The 18,456-nt window shown below is 29.3% G+C and overlaps 1 protein-coding gene and 1 long non-coding RNA gene across 2 annotated transcripts in view; both read left to right on the top strand.

The window, feature by feature from the left end:
• Positions 1-817: 817 nt before the first annotated feature.
• On the top strand, positions 818-12,014 carry LOC107449025 (uncharacterized). Its single transcript, XR_011636257.1, has 3 exons — positions 818-1,033; positions 9,481-9,692; positions 11,220-12,014. It is a non-coding gene; the product is annotated as an uncharacterized lncRNA (long non-coding RNA).
• A 5,586-nt stretch (positions 12,015-17,600) lies between these two features.
• LOC107447737 (tubulin alpha-1A chain) overlaps positions 17,601-18,456 on the top strand; it is a 50,413-nt gene continuing 49,557 nt past the window's right edge. The window contains exon 1 of the mRNA XM_043050522.2: positions 17,601-17,718. The gene's annotated coding sequence lies outside the window, so the exon portion shown is untranslated. The remainder of the gene's footprint in view (positions 17,719-18,456) is intronic.

The raw sequence follows: 18,456 nt of genomic DNA on the forward strand, positions 1-18,456 counted from the left end.
ATGGGCAAGCGTGAGCTAACAAAATTCCTTTAAGGTAGGTACTTTTTACGTCGCACTGCAGCTGCACGACGGTCTGGGAAGCACCCCTGAGGATGATCCGAAAACATACCATCACAATTTTGATCCTCCGCAGAGGGGATGGCACCCCTGCTTCGGTAGCCCGACGACCAGCAAGCGAAGTCGAGCACTTTATGGTGGAACAGTTTAACGAGGACCAATACCGCACACCCTCGGTCCCTTCGCAGACTAATCCAAGTGGTCACGCACCCTGACCGCAGCCAGTGATGCTTGACTTCGGTGATCTGCTGGGAACCGTGTCTTAACTATTTGATTGATTGATTTATTGAAATTACATACATTTGCTGACTTGTGTGCTCAATATAGGCTTATAAGTCATTGTCAAGTAGAAAATACAGATAGAACAATTCAGAGAAAGACATCACAAAGAATACATCCAGGGTTACGGCGGGATTCGAACCCGCTACCTCCACGCTTAACAGAGCGTTTGGACCGGCAATACCGCTCGGCCAGGGAGGCCCCTGTCTTAACGATCAGTCCACTGCGGGGCGATGTTTCGAAGACAGTTGTTAATCACGCAAGGTGGAGCTCTAGTGTGACGTAAATAATGTACTTACTTACCATATCATCAACTCAACTCAACTTTGGCAGAAATTAATCGTTATCGACATTAAGGGATATAAAATAAGAGGCACGACTGGTATCGAATGAGTTGAATGGGAAAAAGGCCGCTAACGGCCCCAGGCGCCCAGTTATATTTCGATGATGATGATATCGAATGAGCTCTTTCTGACTCCAAACTGTTTTATATGTAAGTGTAGTCTTGTGTGTTTACTCTCAATTTGAATACTGAGATGGATAACGTACGTGATTTTGTATTGGATGTTTTCTCTGAAGTTTTGGTCCGAAGAAGCATTTTTGTCCTGAAGATTTTCAAGAAATAAATTTGTTACCGATGATTACCAATTTTCAGAAGGTTGTTTATAGATGACTTTTCTCTTGATGTTTTTTTAAAGTAAGTTTTTCTAATTTTTATACTTTTTGCACTTAAGTTTTTCGTGATTATTAGTGGTACGGTTGTAATTGTGCGTGTCTATAATTTGTGATTGCTTTTTCAGAAAGATTAGTATTCCTGTTTTAATAATTGATCCTCTAGGGTAATTTTTAAAATATTTTGATTCTTATTTTTGATGGGATATTAACTTACTTAAAATAAAATGAACACGTATTAAAAGTAATTTTTAAAGTTTTGTTTTCTCCAATATTCAATTTTCTAAGTTCCGTGATTGTTTAAAACTGAAAAGATATCCCCTCAATATTTAGAAATCTTATATTTATACATTTGTATAAGCATGTATGTATATTTTATACAACTGTATTAACGCTCCATTTTAAACTGAGTTGCATTATTTTTTACTCTAAATATTTTTAATCTCACTCATTTGAAATTTTTAAGATTAATAGTTTAATAACGGTTGGTGTATACCAACATTGCCTAAACTAATTTAACTTGCATAAGCTTGAGTTTGGTTAAAGAAAAACAAAGTGTCTTCTGTATTCAAAGCACTTTTTGCAATCGAGCTAGGTTTTTAGGTCTCTCAGATTTTGTTTCACAAACCCCATGCATTTTGGTATCTTTTGTCCCCTTCTTTAACCAGGTAATAGTTCAATTTCGTTATTCAGTTAAGTAGTTTGCTTTCTGCGGTGGAGCAAATGGTTTCAACTTTCAACCGGCGGTGTTTTTGCTTCAAACTGTTGTCCGGTACACCAGCTAAAATGTAAAAATGTAATATTGAAACTGATTTTTTTTTTTTAAAGTCCCAGTTTAAAATTTGAAATCAAAATTAAATTCCGGGAATTAAACTAAAATGCTTGTCGTTCCATTCTCAGACAAACCATATTTAGATGAATAGAACTCAATATCAAATTTTATTTTGGTATTTTACTAATTAAATATTCGTTAAATCTTCACCAAAAAAATTTTCAGATGCTTGATTGTTATCGCAATATTTGAGAATCGGTTGAAGTAAATGTACTAGTTTAAAAATATAGTCTACGATTAAAATACACGTACTCTTAAAGTTTAGGCCATACTTTAAAACAAATGATCTAATAAAATTTATATCGAATCTATAAAATTGTTTACTCATCTCAATTTTATCTGCTATTATTAAAATATACTAAATCAAGTCTTAAACTTGTTTCACTCTAAAATTCGAGCGTGTAGGGAAAACCAGTTTATTGAATTCACATTCTTTAAAATTGGAAATCTGAAAACTATTTCAGGTATCTAGATGTCTGGAAGTCAAAAACTAGAACATACAATATGGCATATTTAGTGTTATTTAAATAAAACACACGGTATTAATAAAATGACAGTTTTTAATGAACTCTGCCTCTTCAGTAATGTACTGTTATTTCAGTACAAATTTTAATATTTAAGGTAACACATTCTGTTCCAAATCAAAATTTTTATCCTACAATTCCGAATCTGTCTGTAATTACAGCTTACATTTATTTAAAACCCTTAAAGCTTAAAACTCGCTGTCGCGTAACATAGCACAGCATTTTTAAAGTTTTATTTTCGCCTTACAGTGAACCTAAATAGAAAACTTTTAATCGCACAGAATTTTTATTGTTTCACAACTCCCGTACATTTTGGTTTTTCTTTTCTCCCCTTCTGTTTTTCCTTGAACTAGGTAACACCGTTTGATTTCGTTATTCAGTTACGTAAAGTAGTTTGTTTGCAGTTGAGCAAATGATTTCAATTTTCAGCAATAAATTCAAATGAACTTCTCTTAATCGGAAGTAAATCAATACGAAATACAGGATTGCTGTGAAATAAGTTTTTCCTTTTAATTGTTATTATTTTGTCTGAAAATTTCGTTCCTAATTCAATTGTGTAATTCCGGAGGTGAATAACTAATATGTTTGTTGAGAGATTCTAACTGTATCAACTTTCTTCGAAATTGATGAAAATTAGAAAGTTGATCTAACTATTGAAAACATTAAAGTGTTGCGTAACTTTCAGATTAAAAATCTATAGGGAGATTCTACTGTATTTTAATATAGCATTTACCCCAAGGCATTAAAATCAGAAAACTATTTGCTAATTTCGGTTAAATGTGTTAAATAATTATGAACGTTAAAGTAAACTCATTTTCTAAGCGTCTATTTTAAGATTTTTTTATCAGTTTATTCTAGAATTTAAGATTATTTGTAGATTTGTATGTTATCAATTTGTGAATTATGAGTATTTAAAAGTTTTCTTCATGAAGATTCAATATTCATAAATATATTTAGTTATATTTAATTTTAAAGATTTCAGTTCAAAACACACGTAATTATACTAATCTAGAGAAATTACATNTTTGATCAGTATTCGTAGGGGCCGAGGGTGCGCGGTATCGGTCCTCGTTAAACTGTTTTGTTGTACTGGTTATCGTGCCACCAAAGTGAGAGTGCCATTCTCTGGGTAGAGGATCAAAAATGTGATGGCATGACTTCGGATCATCCTCAGCGATGTTTCGAAGACAGTTGTTAATCACGCATGGTGGAGCTCTAGTGTGACGTAAATAATGTACTTACTTACCATATCATCAACTCAACTCAACTTTGGCAGAAATTAATCGTTATCGATATTAAGGGATATAAAATGAGAGGCACGACTGGTATTGAATGAGCTCTTTATGTCTCTGAACTGTTGTATATGTAAGTGTAGTCTTGTGTGTTTATTCTCAATTTGAATACTGAGATGGATAACGTACGTGATTTTGTGTTGGATGTTTTCTCTGAAGTTTTGGTCCGAAGAAGCATTTTTGTCCTGAAGATTTTCAAGAAATAAATTTGTTACCGATGATTACCAATTTTCAGAAGGTTGTTTATAGATGACTTTTCTCTTGATGTTTTTTAAAGTAAGTTTTTCTAATTTGCATTTAAGTTTTTCGTGATTATTAGTGGTACGGTTGTAATTGTGTGTGTGTCTATAATTTGTGATTGCTTTTTCAGAAAGATTAGTATTCCTGTTTTAATAATTGACCCTCTAGGGTAATTTTTAAAATATTTTGATTCGTATTTTTGATGGGATATTAACTTTCTTAAAATAAAATGAACACGTACTAAAAGTAATTAAAGTTTTGTTTTCTCCAATATTCATTTTTCTAAGTTCCGTGATTGTTTAAAACTGAGAAGATATCCCCTCAATATTAAGAAATATCTTATATTTATACATTTGTATAAGCATGTATGTATATTTTATACAACTGTATTAACGCTCCATTTTAAACTGAGTTGCATTATTTTTTACTCTAAATATTTTTAATCTCACTCATTTGAAAGTTTTAAGATTAATAGTTTAATAACGGTTGGTGTATACCAACATTGCCTGAACTAATTTAACTTGCATAAGCTTGAGTTTGGTTAAAGAAAAACAAAGTGTCTTCTGTATTCAAAGCACTTTTTGCAATCTAGCTAGGTTTTTAGGCCTCTCAGATTTTGTTTCACAAACCCCATGCATCTTGGTATCTTTTGTCCCCTTCTTTGACCAGGTAACAGTTTAATTTCGTTATTCAGTTAATTAGTTTGCTTTCTGCGGTTGAGCAAATGGTTTCAACTTTCAACCGGCGGTGTTTTTGCTCCAAACTGTTGTCCGGTACACCAGCTAAAATGTAATATTGAAACTGATTTTTTTTTTAAAGTCCCAGTTTAAAATTTGAAATTAAAATTAAATTCCGGGAATTAAACTAAAATGCTTGTCGTTCGATTCTCAGACAAACCATATTTAGATGAATAGAACTAAATATCAAATTTTATTTTGGTATTTTACTAATTAAATATTCGTTAAATCTTCACCAAAAAAATCTTCAGATGCTTGATTGTTATCGCAATATTTGAGAATCTGTTGAAGTAAATGTTCTAGTTTAAAAATATAGTCTACGATTAAAATACACGTACTCTTAAAGTTTAGGCCAAACTTTAAAACAAATGATCTAATAAAATTTATATCGGATCTATAAAATTGTTTACTCATCTCAATTTTATCTGCTTTTATTAAAATATACTAAACCAAGTCTCAAACTTGTTTCACTCTAAAATTCGAGCGTGTAGGGAAAACCAGTTTATTGAATTCACATTCTTTAAAATTGGAAATCTGAAAACTATTTCAGGTATCTAGATGTCTGGAAGTCAAACTAGAACATACAATATGGCATATTTAGTACTATTTAAATAAAACGCACGGTATTAATAAAATGACAGTTTTTAATGAATTCTGCCTCTTCAGTAATGTACTGTTATTTCAGTACAAATTTTAATATTTAAGGTAACACATTCTGTTTCAAATCAAAATTTTTATCCGACAATTCCGAATCAGTCTGTAATTACCGCTTACATTTATTTAAAACCCTTAAAGCTTAAAACTCGCGGTCACGTAACATAGCACAGCATTTTTAAAGTTTTATTTTCGCCTTATAGTGAACCTAAACAGAAAACTTTTAATCGCACAGAATTTTTATTGTTTCACAACTCCCGTACACTTTGGTTTTTCTTTTCACATTCTGTTTCTTCTTGAACTAGGTAACACCGTTTGATTTCGTTATTCAGTTACGTAAAGTAGTTTGTTTGCAGTTGAGCAAATGATTTCAATTTTCAGCAATAAATTCAAACGAACTTCTCTTAATCGGAAGTAAATCAATACGAAATACAGGATTGCTGTGAAATAAGTTTTTCCTTTAATTGTTATAATTTTGTCTGAAAATTTCGTTCCTAATTCAATCGTGTAATTCCGGAGGTGAATAATATGTTTGTTGAGAAATTCTAACTGTATCAACTTTCTTCGAAATTGATGAAAATTAGATAGTTGATCTAAGTATTGAAAGCATTAAGGTGTTGCGTAACTTTCAGATTAAAAATCTCCTTATAGGGAGATTCTACTGTATTTTAATATAGCATTTACCTCAAGGCATTAAAATCAGAAAACTATTTGCTAATTTCGGTTAAGTGTGTTAAATAATAACACACTGAAACATAAAATCAGATAGTTGTATATAATTTACTGGATGTGTACTAAAGGTTTTGCAGTGATTGTTTGCTAATTTTATGTGTTTTTTCTTATTTGCAATGTTGTACACTTTTAAATTTCTAAAAGGCGTTTCTATTCGGGAGGTTACTGCGTACTTTAAATTTCCTTCGCAGCCCAACTTAGCTAAGCTACGAACACCGATAAGGAATTCTGTTTCGTAACTCTCTGAATGATTTAAAATTCTAAACAGTTAATGTCATTCGAAAATTCGGACTAGAAAAGAATTGTTTTTAATATGAACTAAAATATTAATTCTTTAAATTCTTCCTTTTCAAAATTTGAGGCTTTAATTTAATGGCATAAATATGTTGCACCGAACTAATCGTAGAATTTATCATAAGTATAAAATTTTCAGTAGCAAACTTAAAAGCAATCCTAACTAAAACAAATCTAAATATTTTGTTTTCTAAAAGTTGAAAATNGTTAAACCGAATATTTAAATCGTAGTCTTGTGTATTTAGTCTCATTTTAAATACTAGATGGATACCGTACGTGATTTTGTCTGTTTTCTTTGAGGTTTTTTTTTTGAAGATCTTCAACCAATAAATTTATTACCAATTTAATAGAAGCTTGTTTAGATTACTTTTCTCTTTTTTTTTTAAAGTTTTTTTATTTTCACATTTAAATTTTTCGTAATTATTGGTGGTACGCTTGTATTTGTCCACTGAAAGTAATTGCTTTTAAGAATAGTATACCTGTTTTAATAACTGTCTTTCTTGGGTAATTTTAAATATATTTTATTATTTGATGGGATAATGAATTAATACTAAATATAAAAGTGTAATTTTTAAAATTTGTTTTCTCCGATTTTTAATGAACTTGCGAAGATCCGTGATTGTTTAAAATTGGAAAGACTATTCCCCATCAATATTAAGAAATATCGTATATTTATACTTATGTATGCATATGTATATTTTAAACAACGGTATTAATGCTTCGTGTTAAACTGAGTTGCATTATTTTTAATCCCACTAGTTTGAAATTTTTAAGATTAATAGTTTAATGAAGGTTAGGGTATACCAACATTTCTTAAAATCGTTTTAACTTTCAGAAGCTTGAGTTTAGTTGAAGAAAAACAAAATGTCGTTTTGCAATCAAGCTAGGTTTTTAAGTCACACAGAATTTGTATTGTTTCTCAACCCCCGCACATTTTGGTATCTTTTCATCCCTTATACCAGGTAACACCGTTTAATTTCGTTATTCAGTAAAGTTGTTTGCTGCAGTTCAGTAAATGATTTAAACTTTCAGCAATAAATTCAAGTGAATTTTTTTTAATTAGAAGTAAATCAATAAGTAATAAAGAATTGCTGTGAAATAAGTTTTTCCTTTTGATTGCGATTATTTTTGTCTGAAAATTTCGCTCATAATTCAATTGTGTAATTCCTGAAGTGAATAACGAATTTGTTTGTTGAGAAATTCTAACTGTATCAACTTTCTTCGAAATTAATGGAACTTAGAAAGTTGATTTAAGTATTGAAAGCATTAATGTGTTGCGTAACTTTCAAAATAAAAATCTCTTTACAGGGAGATTCTACTGTGTTTTAATAGAGCATTTACCCCCAAGGCATTAAAATCAGAAAACTATTTGCTAATTTCAGTTAAATGTGTTAAATAATATCACACTGAAACATAAAATCAGATTGTTGTATGTAATTTACGGGTTGTATGCTAAAGGTTTTGCAATCATTGTTGACTAATTTCAATTTTACGTGTTTTTTCGTGATATTTAAATGAGTACAGCGTTGAAAATTTCTAAAAGGTATTTCTATTTAAAAGGTTACAACTTACTTTAAGTTTCCATCGCAGCCCAACTTAGCTAAGCTTCATGATTTCTGCAGTAAATCGATTTAAAATTCTGAACAGTTAATGTCATTCAAAATTTTTGACTAAATTGAAAATTGTTTTAAAATGAACAAAATATTAAGTCTTTAAACTCTTTCTTTTCAGAATTTGAGACTAATATTAATCTAATATTAGTGATACATTACTTATAAATGTACAATGTTTAACAGCAAATTTTAGAAATTTATAATATTTAAATTTGTTTAAGTTAGGATTGCTTTTATGTTTTCTACAAATTGAAAATTTAAAAATCGAATGTTCATTGTATTAGAACACTTATTTAAAAGTTCACGATGGCTTTTGCTTAGACACACAAGCATTTACCTATCATTGTTTTTTTTATAATTAAGTTTAATTTTAATTCTTTTTTGGAGAAAATCTATATATTCGGATTCTAGAAACTTTGGCATTCATCTTCAGGTTTTCATGTAAATGTCGTTATAATTTTAGGCTGGTGATATGTTATATTAAGTTAATGTTTTTGTAGGGATCATCTTTTCACTAGTCGCTTAATCATACTAACAGGCCTATCAGTGAAAGGTTAGTGCGAAATTTATGGCAAATTTACGAATACGAAGTGCCTGTAGCTTTAAAATGTGTCTAAAAGATTTAACTTTCAAAATTTTAATGGTGCATTACTTCAGGTACAATTTTTCATTTAACAAATATTTTGTATGCACATAACGTTGAGTGGCAACGGCCCTTAGGTATAGTTCGTTCACCAGGAGTTGGCACTTGGCTCCACCTCCATGGAGGCTGTGTTCATTCCATCGCGGGAGTAAGAGGAGAAACATCTCCGTTCTTGAAATTGAGACTACCCTTAATGCGTACCAAGCACATGCAGTGGATTCTATTATACCTTTCGTTACTCTAGCTAATTAAATATATTTTAAATTTAAAAACTGCTCTTTTCCCGACAAATATCTTAAAGTACAAACGATTCACTCAAAAGAGAAGTATCATCAAATTTATGAAATATTTAATATTAAAAAAATGCACATAGATTGTGAAATAAATAATTTTGTCTTGAGATAGCCAAATAGCAACCTTGTTCAGGATTGTTCACATTCTTTTCCTAAAAATAGCGAAATGGTCGGTTATTACGTGATGTAGGCAGAACAAAGTGTTCGCTCCTGGTGAACTTACTATATAAAGCCAAAAACATCCACTCTGCCACGAAGGATACCAATTTCTAAGCAAACAGCTACGAAATTTAACAGGTGCAGGTTTGGTTCGAGGAAAATATTTGATCAATAATAGTGTTATTCAAACGAAACTTAGTAATAAGTTTTACGTAATTTTAAATTTAAGAAATTAAAAATATTGTTTTAAATTATTATTAAACAATATATTTGTATTGACATAAAAGTACATTTAAATTGTTACATGTTTTTAGCTCTTTAGTAAGATACTTTTTCAGCGGGTTAATAGTTTTTCCGTAGTTCTTACGACACTGTGTACACAGCATTAAATATTTAACTAATGAAACATAACCATATTAAACGATTATATTTTTAATTACATTTTCTTATTTATTGCAGAATCCAGGAGGCTACCGTGATTTCCTTGAAATTGATGTTTGATACTCTACCACAGGAAGTAACTAAAGCTAGTTTGAAAGAATATACCTAGCAGCAGAATACCGATTATGATTTTACAGCTTGATACTCTACTGTTGAAAATTACTTATGTTAGATTGAAAGAATATACCTTGCAGCAAAATATTGATTATTACTTTAAAGTTTAGTGATTGGTAAGTATTTTGATAGTATTAAGAAATTGTTGACTATAAATTTTATTTGGTGTATTTAAACTCTAATACAGTGTTTGATTAGCGATTGAATTGTGAAATATTTTACCATTTCAAAAATCAAATTATTCTGGTATCTAACTGGGTAAAAAGAAAAAATTTCGACGAAAATTTTGAATTTTTCTTTATTCATGTTTGGACTTGGTTAATTAGATCTCCAAAATATCTAAGTTCTTGATGTCAGATTTTAATAAATGGAGTTTGATTAGTTTTTTCGTTTGCTGACAAATATAGCCGTAAGTAGACTCCTTCAAAATAAACATTTTTTTTTATGTTTAGAGTATTTAAACCTTTTCATTTGATTGAATTATATTTTTAAGACTTCACTTTCGAATTTTTTCCTCAATGAACTTTATGAACGTTTAAGTTGAATTCATTTTCTAAACGTGGATTTTGAGATTTCTATCAAGACAGTTTGTTACAGAATTTGATATTTTTGTTGATTTGTATGTTATCCATTATTTGCACTAAAAGCTAAGGTATGAGTGAATTATTTTATTTTTTACGTTTTAGGTGTATTTAAAAATTTTCTTCGCGAAGATTCAATATTCATAAATAATATATTTAGTTATATTTCATTTTTAAAAAGGATTTAAATTCAAAACGCATGCAATTACACTAATCTAGAGAAATTATATTGAAATTTATGCATTATAATTTGTTGTCGAGGTTTTGGCATTGGAGTATTCGTAGTTTTTGAGCAAATTTCTTTTGAAATATATTTCATAAGTTTTTAATTTTCGGATCCTTGCTAACAAATTTAATTTAGCCTTTGTAAAAATATGTTGAAGCCAGTCTCCTACCTTAAGGTAGGTTTCAGTTTCAGAAAACTTGGTTTACTCTAATTAGTTAGGAATGTTTCGGGGTCTCCCACACATGTTACCATGGGGGAGGAGAGAGGGGTGTGTGAGCATCATTGAGGTAAGCATCATCGTGGGTAGCATTTCACATAAGCTAGGTAAGTTTTTAAAGTTAATTTTTAACTCGTTAGGACAGGAGTTATTTGCGTTAATATTGTGCCTTACCTTTTAAACTTATTTCACCGTTTTAGTTTTTAGTGGTTGAGGGGTAGTTTTCAACGTCTGCTCATAACTATCGGGAGGCTAATGAATTCGGCACACTGTCTTTTGGCAAATAGTTCTAACTCAAATGAACTCTATCGAATATTTGACTGCAATGTTTCCCTGTATACTTGAAAGCCATTTCACTTTCGTAGAGACTTTAAAATTTTTAGTAATTGAAATTTCGACTGCACCATTACTCAGGGTTTTCATTTTAACTTTGTCTGCGTTTGTTAGTAAATTTTTGTGTTTTACTCCAGTGCTTTGGAATGTAAGCACATAGTGCAGAGGACTTGCGAGTAGGTATGATTATAAAACTTGATTTGATGCACTGATATTGAACACTGCCTCTAACTAATTATGTTAATTTTGCCGTGACAGTAAAGACATTTTATATTTTTAACACTAGGCTTTGTACTGGATACTTCAACGTCGTATAGTAACCGTGAGGACCGTATTTGCCAAGAGCTCCAATTTTGACCTATTTTCCATGAGAAACATTTGTGCCAAGATGTCCTCAATTACTAACACAGCTGCCAAGATAACCATGTGTGCAAGGATTACTGACCTAGTTGCCATGTGATGATCTCAATAAATGACCTAGTTGCCATGAGGACCATATGTGCCAAGATGATCCCAATAAATGACCTAGTTGCCATGAGGACCATGTGTGCCAAGATGACTTTCTTAAGTTTCCTAGTTGTCATGACCTAGCTGTAGAGTTAAACCAACTTTATTTCTTCACCTCAAGGTTTATTTTTATGTTCTCCTCTAATATGAAGATTCCACACTTGTATTTTATGAATATTGTAATTTAGTTTTTTCTCCTAAAAATTAAGCTACATACTTTTTAATGAAACTTAAGAAATCGAAATCCATATTTTGAAATACCTTGCATGCAATTTAAGAATACTCAGTATTAAAGTAAATTTATTTCTAATATTTTCTTAAATACGAAAAATAATTAATCTTATTAATCTAAAGTTTATTCTATTAAAAATTTTATTCATGGATTATTTTAATAGTCAATAATTTATTCATTAAATATCATAAATTAAATTTCAAGTCTTAGAGAACGTGCATCTAATTTGCGTACACTAAGTACTTCATTGATCCTGCTTAGTGTATGTACGTACAATTGCGTGTCAAAACGTTTTATGACAAGCTTATTGTTAGCTATTGCTCGTTATAAATTATGACTTAATGTCTTAAAAATAAACCTAGAATATTTATGAAAATTAACTTTCAACGAATAAAAACTAATTTCGAGTTATTGGTGTTTTGTCTTCAAACTCTTGTCCTGTACAAAAGCTAAAATGTGAAGTTGTAATATTAAAAATTGCTTCTTTGAGAGTGCTAGTTTAAATTTGAAATGAAAATTAAATTACGGGAATTAAACTAAAGTACTTGGAGTTCGATTCTCAAACGAAACATATTTAAACTAAAAAGCTTAATATCAAATTTTATTATGGTAATACCAATTAAATATTCTTTTTCAATAAATCTCCACCAAATTTTCACATGCGTGATTGTTATCGCAATATTTGAGAATCAGTTGAAGTAAATTTGCTAGTTTCAAAATGATGTCTACGACTTAAAATACACGTAATATAAGAGTTTAGGCCAAACTTTAAAACAAATGATTTAATAAAATTTATATCGAATCTGTAAAATTGTTCGCTCAACTTTGTCGGTTATTAAAATATACTAAATAGACTCTTAAACTTATTTCAATGTAAAATTCAAGCGTACAAGGAAAAACCGGAATAGTTTATTGAATACACAATCTTTAAAATTAGAAAGCTGAAAAGTATGAGGTATCGAGATGCTTGGAAATCAAAGAACTACAACCTACAATATCGCATATTTAGGATTACCTAAATTAAACTCACTGTATTAATAAAATACTTTTTAATAAATCCCGCCTCGTCAGTAATGTACTGTTATTCAGTACAAATTTTAATATTGAAAGTAACACATTCTGTTCCAAATAAAAAAAATTATCTGACAATTCAGAATCTGTTTGTGTAATTACCGCTTACATTATTTAAAACCCTTAAAGCTTAAGACTAGCTGTCACGTGTCATAGCACTACATTTTAGCACTTCTTTTCGCCTTATTGTGAACCTTAATAAAAACATTAAATGGTGTATATTTGACATGTTAATACTTCACACTTTAGGCTGTCGTCTTATTTTATGTACTTATTTATAAATATGAATTCCTCTAAACAAAGAAATTAATAATTTGTCAAGCATTTATGTAGTATATATGGGCAATAACAATTATACGTATTCTATTAAAAAAATTAATGTACTCTATATCAAATAGAAGTCTAAGAACGAAACTGTTAAAAAAAATTTAAAAATAAAAANAGAAGTATACGTTTAGGCAAAAAATGTTCGTATTTTGTCACTCTGGGGAAAAAAAACTGGTAGATTTTGGTAGAGCGGAAATTTTTTCAAGAATTATCTATAGTTAAAACTTATGTTTTCTCACCTAATATGAATTGAAGAAATTTGGTAGGAGTAAATATTTCAACTTCGTCAGGTAATTCCTTAAGATAAACTGGAATTATATTTCTAATTAAATAAGTTCGATATATTTTTATAAATAGACTTGTAGTTTCATACAAAACTAATTTCGTTTTTAATCTTATTTCTCAGCAGAGTCTATTTTGTATAACGAAATTCTTTAAATCGATGTTCCTCGATTTGCTTTTCCTCTAAAAAAAGTAAACAAAAGTTGCAAAAAGTAAAAAAATTTGGAAGATTAAAATTTAAATTTAGTTCCCTTTTTTATGCAATTATGCCTGGATGAGCAAATTTAAAGTAGTTCATGTTTAAGGAATTTCGTTATGCATTCATATTGTTCACTTCATTCATATTCACGTTAACGTCATTCATATTGTTCACTTCATTCATATTCACGTTCACATCATTCATATTATTCATTCATCACGTTATTTCATTATTTCATTTAATACTAGCTAATTACTAACATATGACTAACTATAACATATATTTTAACCATAAAACATTAATTCATGGACTCTGGTGCTAAATAAGGTTAAATAACGGGGCATAATTACGTAGTATAAGTTATTGAAGTTTTTCTTAATTACGAGATAGCATTTCGTATAACTGAAGTTGTGCAATAGTAAAATGACGCAGGAAATATGTAGAGATTTTTAAAAGAAAGTGTAAATTTTACTAAAATCCTGTCTTGTTTCAATGCATAAAATTTTTGAAATTTGTATAAATTAAACAAATTATTTGTAAACGGGGGACATTATTAGAGAAATCGACAGAGGAGTTTTAAAAACGTGTATCGATTTTAAATGGAGTGAAAATAGTACTTTTTAAACTAAAAACTAATTAAATCTGTAGACATTTAACAATAACTAGTGAATTTTACTAAGACTGAAATGCCTGTACCAGTTATTCTAAAGGAAACTGAAATTAAGAAACCAATAAGAGCAGAATATTGTCTACTTGTAATTATCCATCCTCTTTCACGTGACGCTTCTGAATTGTTGAGGTTTCGCGAGATTTTTGGAGAATAAAACAAATCTTAACGTTCACGTTACCGTTTACTTGACACAAATTTTATAATATTCAACGGATCTTTTTAAACTTTTATAGCTATTAAAGGATAATGCTTGTTAGCTGCTAGGCATTAAGCATTGAGGAACTTCATATAAATAGTACATATTCAATAGAGAATTAACTTTACTTAAGCTACTCTAAAATTAGGAAAGTGGGTATTGGGTGCAAAAAATAGTTTTCGAAGTAAGCATGGCGGAGCTTAGTTAAAAAATAAATTTAACAATCATTACAGAACACAGATACCCCATAATCTGATTTAAAAAAAAATTGTTTTCATGATTTCGAAAATAGTTACATAATTCATAACGTCCTTAAAGATCCAAATCAGTTTTTAGAATTTACTTTATGACAAAGTTTAAATAAAAGTTAGACGACAAAATTTGAACATTTTAATATTACATCGAAAGTCTAAATCTGTTCGAAAACGTGAAAGAATGTGCAAATAAATCCAACCTATCCGAATTTAAAATTTAATAACTATGTTAACATAAATCTTAAGAAATAAAATAAAATCTTTCAACTTTTATATGTTTCTAGTAAAATGCAAAAGATATTTTTTTGTATATGTGTATTTACCTGCGTGTCTTCAACATTATTATATCCAACGTATTTAGTAGAATTTTTAATTGTTAACTTAAGATTTCAAAAATCTGATTTTGATGCTGTGTAAAGTGAATATATAATGAATCAAATGATTATTTCAATCTATCCCGAACGCATATTTTTTAAACTAAGCTAGTTATTGCAAATAAATCGATTTGATAAAAAAAAACTAGTTACTGTGCGGTGCTAAAAATATAGGTTCTTCGTCAGAGAAGGAAAGTTTCCATTATAAACATGAATCGACAATTTGAAGAAAAGCCGAAAAAATTCACGAGGTAAAGTATAAACTAATTTTCTAAATCGATTCATTTTTAAATCCTTTTTTTACAGTAAAATTTCCTTATTCTCATGGTATGTTGATTATGCGTTTAATACTTCTATAAGAATAAATGACATAGATAACAATAAGCTTGATTAAAACGAGTGTATAATATGAAATGCAGATTTGCAAATTCCTAAAAATTTCATCTCTAAATTTTTATTCATTTACTTTTCAACCTAAGCTAAACATTGTTATAAGGCTAGAAATTTTTACACCAATTTAAAATTCAATAATGTTAGAACACCAGGGTTATATTATACAAAATCTTAAAACAGTTCAGATTCCGAAAGTTAATTTAAGTCTAACTTTCTAAGAATTAAAATTTATATGAAATTCTCATCTACTTTTAGGTATTAAACTTTAAAAATAGTACCGCTTAACTCAAAGCAAACTAACATGGTAACGCCATTATTAGAAGAGTGCCATAAAAATTTGATACACCAAAGTAAATCTTGAGATACTATATCGAAATTGCAACTGTATCATTTTTATAATTGCAGAGAACCAAATTTAAACCTGATAGCACGTAAATATTAAGACATCGATTATAAGACAGCTGAATGAAGTGCAGCCTATTAAGCGCGGTTTATAGTTGATGATATAGTAGGTCTACGCAATTTGGGGACATCGATCTGCAGCATAAGTGTGAATCTAAAGTTTCGGTATGTTCTAGACTAGAGCCCCTGAATTAGACAGGCTGACTTATCATTCATTTTTGGAGCAAAGAGCTAACATAAGCACATAACATAACTAATACTAACATAACGTTAACTTGCTAACTTGTTTGCTCCAATATTGCTTGATAGGTCAGCTCTGATAGTATAGGATTTCTAGACTAGTGTGGAATATGACGTGGAAGTGGGAGACGGCCGTTCTGCTTTCTCGTCGTGCTTCACACTCGTCTAGCCGTTTGGGAGCTTCTCGATTTACACATGCACTCTTTTGTAGTGGATCAGTATCCTCGTGCTGTGAAGAGACCTTAAATCTTTAACGGAAGTATCTATTGATTAAAGAACATGAAACTAGTTAATTTTTAATATGTACTCATTTTTACTCTTAATATGATACTGCAATGACTTTTGCGAAAGCGAGTGTTCCCAGTTTTCTTCAATCGCTATATTGATCGTATGTTCAACAAAACTTATCTAATTTTTACTATAAAATCTGTATAAGTAGCACTAAGCCCTCGAGAGTTTAAGAACGGAATTTTTCCCTTTCGGCTGGCGTTTATTAAAGTCTAAATTTTTGGAAATATTTTTTTTTCTAACTATGACATTTTTTGAAATTGATAAATTAAAAGCTGGGAAAAATTTAAACTGATAACTTGGAACCTCAAGCGAAAATAGTGTTTTATCTAAAAATGCAGTCTGGAAAATTAAATTAAATGCGCAAATCTGCTTTTCATATATAAAAGTTTAAATATTTTTAAATTTATCAAAAACTAATGGAATAGTTTTAGTTGTAGGAGAAAATTTTGAAGTAAAATCTTTAGTGTTAACTTTCTGATTTCTTTTGTGTAATATACTATTTAAAAAGAAATAAAATTAATGTAAATTTAAATGTATATAGGTTAATTTTTGTGATGAATGATACATATTTTTGCAATGAGAATTTTCAATAGAGGATCATAAATATTTTTGACTCTGTATTGTGCAACTGAATAGCAAAGTTGCCGTTTTCATATCTCACTGTTCATTTCATACTTTAAATCCATGTGAATATAAATATTTTGATGTAAATTATGTAAGATATTTCTATTTATGTAAGATGTTCTGTAAATAGGGCAGAAGCTTAATGTTGTTCATGTAAATTTTTAATGAGACTTTATTGTAAATGATATTAGAGCTCCATGTAAATTAAGGAAGATGTTGTTTAAAACTAATTTGTAAATGAGTAACATGTAAAGATGCGGTTTTAAATAATTATATGTATTATAAAATGCTCTTTTGAATAAAAGTATTTGATAGACAAAGTGGTTTTAATTTTTTATGTATATAAATTTTTGTCTTTCCCTCTAAAATAAGTTATTCAGTTTTAAATTACCCCTTTACAGATAATGAGGATATTGATACATTTATCGTGATTTTTATTTAAAATTCGTAATAAGGAATTATTAGGATGTTAGTTGGACTTTTCTGTAAATAATTGTGCTTTACGGATGGTTATTAAATTAAATGTAGATGTCGTCAGAACTAAATTCAGTTGAACATTGCATCAAATTCTTTTAAAACTAGTGATTTATTTTTATACCAGTCAGTATCTGCTCTTTTTAAAAGGAATGTTTTTCCTAGTTAAAGTGGAGAATCTAATTCAAGCAAGTAGATATCGAAAGTAAAATTATCCTCTCCAGCAAGAATGAAAGAGCTTTTTAACAGGTACGAAAATATTTTTAGAGTATTGTTTTCTAAATCTCTGAGGAAAATTAAGTGTGAAGAATTATCCTAAATTTTCTAATATGGCTTACCTCTTCCGTAACACGTTTAACCTCAAAAGTTTGAACTCTTTGATGCATTACTTTTATTAAATATTTTGTACTTTTCAATATATTGTGTAAAAGTCAAAATAAAACATATTTCGCATATTTATTAGTTGTGCCATCTTCTAATTCATAACCATACCAGTTTTTTTCCTGATAAATTAAAATTCTAACACGGCTCACTTCTAAACAATTTACACTTATTTGCAGTTAATCAGATCGAAGTAGTTATTCATCATTGAAATTTCATCAATTTACAAAACAAATTATTAAATCTTTGACTATAAATAAAAAAATTAGAACTATTTTGATTATATATTTCAGTATAGATTTTAGATAATTTAGCAGACTTTTAGTAACTATTAGATTGCTTTTATGACCAAATTAAAGACTTAGATGAATGTGAGATTTGATTATGTCCGGCTCAATGTTTGTGAGCACTAATTTCTAATCATTTATATATATATATATATATATTTTTTTATGATGAGGTTCCCTACGGCACTGAAACTAAGAGAACAATATCCTCTTCCCAAGTTTTGCATCAAACGCAGTTTTACGATTTTAGTTTTGATTAAATTTAATTGTTCATCTTGTAGTTTCAAATTAGTTTCGGTAAGTTTGGCAAGTGTACTGA

Source organism: Parasteatoda tepidariorum, chromosome 2 (assembly GCF_043381705.1).
Source record: "Parasteatoda tepidariorum isolate YZ-2023 chromosome 2, CAS_Ptep_4.0, whole genome shotgun sequence".
Classification (NCBI taxonomy): domain Eukaryota; kingdom Metazoa; phylum Arthropoda; class Arachnida; order Araneae; family Theridiidae; genus Parasteatoda; species Parasteatoda tepidariorum.